This window comes from Mesitornis unicolor, unplaced genomic scaffold (genome assembly GCF_000695765.1).
Source record: "Mesitornis unicolor isolate BGI_N332 unplaced genomic scaffold, ASM69576v1 scaffold22034, whole genome shotgun sequence".
Lineage (NCBI taxonomy): Eukaryota > Metazoa > Chordata > Aves > Mesitornithiformes > Mesitornithidae > Mesitornis > Mesitornis unicolor.
The window spans coordinates 33,098-38,669 of NW_010181074.1; positions in this window are offsets into that span (position 1 = coordinate 33,098).

The following is a 5,572-nucleotide window of genomic DNA, read 5'->3' on the forward strand; positions in this document are numbered from 1 at the left end:
ACCTGAAATATTTTATGACCTGATAAATGGGTATGCACTGAGCCAGTGCCTCAGGACCATAAAGCAGTCTGATGGAGAGAGCAATTCTGAAGCAGCCAGGTACCATCCTAGCCAGGAAATCTGGATATATTGAAATGACTCTCAAAATAAACTAGTGTTTAAGGGAAAAGTAAGCATCTGCACTTGCAGTAGTTTCATTTTAGATTGATGGACAATTGTTTTTTGTACAAGATGCTTTTCTCCATTATGCCATTTCAGAAGAGATGTGATTAAGATGGGCTGGCAGAAGACAAGGGTAGAGAGGGCTAGGCAGTAGTTTTACGTAAGAGCAAATTGATCTGTGTAAAATGTCAAGCTTTCTCAATGATATTTGAAATCTGTGATGTTGAAGTAACTTTATTTCCTGCTTTTGTGATTTCAAAATTGCAGTTGGTTCATACTGTAAGGATCTTCATTAGAGGCAGATGAATTTGGGCCATTTAACAAAAATCTTTGTGCCTTTCAATCTTGCCTTTTAATCTTTCTTAATTAAGATTAACACCATTGCCTACCTGAAGCAAAATACTGGTTTGAAGGGAGCAGGACACATCTGGGAGACATCCTACACTGCCTTTCTCAAGAAGGTTTGTGTATTGGTTGCTTTTTCTACTGAGAAAGTGAAATTCTCTGGGGCAGACCCCTGAAAACATAAATGTCACTGAATGCAACAGACTACGTATGGTGTAAGAGCTGATTCTGGGGAGTGGGCATGATCCTGAGGATACACTGGAGTTGGGATTTCTGTCAGTGAGTTCTTCATCCAGGAAAAGTCTTTCTAAAGCCTGCCAGCAGTTGCCTCTACGTGACATACAATGGAGTGACTCAGAGTTAAATTTGGAGTGCCCACTCTTTACTACTTTTAAACCTGTGGATGACCACCATGTATTTAACAAGAAATTATAAGGTTGACGTAGGTTTTCTTAGGTCACGAGCGTTCTTTTAACTAGAACAGTTATATAAGGAAAGCAACACAGCAGTGAAGCCAAAAGGGGTGAAAAACCAACACATAGACTGTGTACTCAGTCTCTCATTTATTCAGAATGCCTCTGTGAGTTTGTTTCTTAATACTTTCAAAGTCTTCCACTACTTTTATAGGAAGTTTATATGGATAAAGTGAATGTCATTGAGAATTTACATGTGTTCATTTTTTTAAAAACATGCCTTGTGTTAGTGTGTACGATGTGAAGCCATGAGGTGCCCCAGCAGCCAGGCCATCGGCTGTCCCAGCATCTTCAGCATGGGGCAGGATTTGACTGGATTCACAAGGGGATGGACAGAGCGAGGTGCACACAGCGTATGGGTACAGCCAGTTTTTCAGTAAAGGAGTAGTTGTCTCTTTGAATGAGCTTGTGTGTCTTTTACAAGAAATGAAATGAGAAGTACTGCCCTTATTAAATTCCATGACAAATTTCCCATTTCAGCTCTGATTTTAGGGAGGAATCACATTTTAAAAATTAGTTTCTTTTGTGTATACAAAGCATGTTCCCAAGAATATGTGGCTTCGTGAAGGATGTGCGGAGATGAAGAAAACCTGGTGAAAATGTTAATGGTGCTTCAACTGGGCAGAGGGCAGGCGCAGGCAGCAGAGCGGGCTGCTTGTGGGGAGGGATGCTCATGAGTGTGGGGAAGGAGTGAGTGCGCATTGATGGTCTCCAGAGACCTTTTCTGACTCTGACACGTTTCATCCAAAGGGGATTTATCCGCAAATAGTGTAAGTGAATAAACAGAAGGAGACAACCTATGTTCTGCAGCCACCAGAGGGAGTGATCTGTTCGCAGGTCCTGTTTTATTTCACATGCACTCACTGCAGGGCTGGATTCCACTGCTTCCCTTGCCCCAGCGAGGAAACCGAGCAGAGAAATACACTCCACACAAGTAAGAGTTTGGGCTGCAATTTTTTTGACCCATCTTCAAGTAGCAGTACGTTTCTCCGCCCTGGCTACTTGTCCAAATGAGTATGAAAATACGTGCTTCAGTGAAGGGCTCGGTGAGAGAGAAGGCACGGGGAGCTTTTGATAGTAGAAACCGTGGGTTTTCTTGAAACAACAATGTTGTGGTGACCCCCACTCTCACCTTCTGACTGGCAACCAAATCCAACAGATAGCAACAATGTGAGGTGTTTTATTAAGGGGCAAAGCATGCCTCAAATGAAAATGAAAATATGCACTGAAATCAGGAAAGTATCACGGATGTTTCATCTATCTTGCAAAATCTGGATTCATTCACATATTATTCCACTGACACATAACCAAATTGCGTACTGTAATATCTTAAAATTAAATCATATACTTCTGATTTTAATAAGGGGTCTTTTCTGCAACTTCTAATGCTTAGTCTAGGAGAAATACTAGACTAATATTATGGCTCTACAAGTATTTTTGCCAAATGTTTGTAATATGGGATTGTTTTCCTGAAAAATAAAGTGAATGAGTATCATAGCAACAGAAAGAACAACAAAGGGCACCAAAAAAATCTAATGAGTGTTCATCATGGTTAAAATGTGATAAAATTCAGGGCTTGATTATTCTCTGAATTACACTATAAATCATTTCTATCTGGATAGAATGAAATGATGACTTGAGAACGTGTAGAGGAGTGGAGTCCCTGTCTGAATGTAGAAGGTGGACCTAGAGGAATGTGATTAAATTGGAATTCACAAAGATAGACCTTATTTGCATTACACAAACGATTGCATGAAATCACTTTTTGTGGTATTAGCCTTGTCAGTAATAAGAGAATGAAGAGAAGGCAATTCAAATGAAGGATTTTCCAATCTAAGAGGTAAGTTAATTCATGCTTTAAATGAGGAAATAAATGTTTTATGCTTTGCTCTGTATTTGCAAGACCTATCTTTCATAAACTAATTCTAGGCCACAACAGAGGATGAGATGATTGCACTCTGGGAGGCCTGCTCACCACTTTAATAGCCCCAAGCCATCTACAGATGTCTTTGGATTAAGGCATTATTGTATTGTTAAAATATAAATATTTAAAAGCCCACAGCTTTTGAAATGGAAATGCTGAAAGCTTTTGAGGTAAATATCATCCAACTTTAAACCTCCATCCTGTTGCTGCTTCTAGCTATTTCTATATGAAACAGTGGGGAAACTGAGGCACTCGGTGCTGTAGTGAATTTTCCAAGGTGACACAGATGAGGAGTGGAAATAAGCACTGCTGGTTCTGTCTCCAATGCCAATACTGTCTCTAGTCTATAAAATATTTTATTAAATGTAAGTAGTGAATTAAGAGGGTTTTTTGCTTATTGGAATGTTAATATCTTCTTGGTTTCACTGCAGGAAACTGAATTAAAGGACCATGATTCATGTATTTGTAGGCGTACGCAGCTGTACACCAAGTACGATATGAAGAATAGTAATGATTTTAATCCCCTGCAAACACTATTGATAATACAGCAGCTTCCATAGCAAAGAAGATTACTCCTAAAATAAAGAATTTAGAGCTGTATATCTCGTAACCTGTATAGCCTGTAAGTCTTATAGCAGTTTTAGCTCGTTCCCTGTTTAAAAAAGGGAAACTGTGACTGTGAGATATTACATTGTAAGTGTGGGTAAAGGTAAAATACTGGTTTTTTTGATGGCTTTTTTTGCCTTAGAACAAGTATCCAGGGAGTTCGACCTGTACTTTATTAATGCGTAGAACATTTATGTTGCATAAAGCGGTGTGCACATAAATCTTCCAGGAAGCTCATCAGGAATTATGGAGCTCTATTCTTGGCTCAGCAGTTGTGACCCTGCATCCTTCTGCTTTTGCCCTCTGTCGCTTCAGGTAATAATGATGTGCCACAGGGCAGCAGGAGGGACCAGGCAGCATTTTTTAAAAGTAAGAGTAAGGTGTCTGCTCTACTGAGTGATGCCCAGTGGCCAATATTTCAGTGTACTCTATTTCCTGAAAAGTGACAAGTCTAAAAGCAAACTAAAAATCATCAGGACTTTCTTGAATACTTGCATTAACTAAGCCTTTATTGGATGATATTTTTTTCTTTCATCAAAAGTGCATCTAGAATGATTTCTTACTCCAAAACTGGTCATTAAAATGAGTAGTAGCCAGAGGAGATGCTCTTCTGGATATCATGTGGTGACTTACGTCATTTTGGTGGAAAGAAAGATCCCACTCTTAGGGACCCAACAACAGCAATATAAAAAAAGCAGTTTTGAACTAAGTGCCCGTCCCACCACCATTAAAATCTTTCATTGTTATTGACTCCAAACTTGTTTCTTGGTGGGAAACTTTTAAGGAGGACTGCACAGATGCCGTACCAATGCCTTGACAGCTGTTCCATGCCTGTGCCCACGGTAGGCATGTAAGTGCTTTGGCACTGATATAGTCCTGTCTGTGGTCCCTTGCAATAATTGGACTGCTTGTGCACCTACTAAGAAGTTAACTTCAAACCATCTTCCTTGAAACAAGTAAAACCTTCTTGATAAAGGGAAAACACGATTTTGTATTTGCAGGAGAAGCAAATTAAGTGTTTATAAGGTAAAATCTGCACCAGAAGAAGCCACATGTGTATAATTTCAGCGAGTGTTTGCCGAGCTTCAGCAGAAGGAACAAAGTAATTTGTTTAAGTGTCTGTGCCAAGAAAGAAGTTGAAGATTTTATTATAGGCTTAGATAACACATTTCTGACCGTAAGTTATAGGACATGACTTTTTGGAAAACTGGGGAGATTGTATCCTGTTGAGGAATATCGTAAAGAAAATGTAAGAATTAACAAATTAAATTACTGATTAGAAAATGGAAATACTTTATTAAATATATATATATGTATGTGTGTATATATATATATATATATTAGCAGTTAAGGTGAGTTTTGCAACTTTAGTTCTTTGTTGAAATTGTTTTGGACACTTTTGCCTTCTCTATCTTTAGTCTGCAGCCAGTCCAGGATCCCTAAAAATATCTTTTTGCTTATAGCACATCCTGAGAAAATGGAGATTACAGTACCTTCCACATGTTGCCACGTGAAGAATATTTTTACCATATTCCTCTTCTGTACCATTAACTTCCTGAAAAATTTACAGAAGCCTGAAGCAAACATACTTTTTCTTCTGGGTTCCCTTCACATCTGAGTTTTAAGAGACTTCACTTACTCAGTTTTTGTGAGATTGATTAATTTTTGATAGCTCTACATCTTTTTTTTTTCTTTAGTGATATCCCAGAGATTGAGAAGACTGAGAGCTGCACTCTGCATACTGCCAGCACTAATGCCCATTAACTTCTCTAGCGTTCCATAGGGAGGAAATTCTGCATTTTACCTTCTTTTGGTGCTGTTTCTTAGCTTTAATGTCTCTGAAATGAGGCAGCCTCCCCAGATTGTAGAAGCCTGTGTAAGCAGATGTATGAAGGACTTCATCCAAACATTAAATATACACAGAGAACAGTTACACATCCTGACAAAAGGCAGTGAGTTCCCCTTGCACAACAGCCCTACGTGGTGCTGTGGGACAACTCCTGGGTGCTGGAACCGGGCAAGCAATTACTAAGACAGGTCCACCCCTCAATATTAAGCTCCT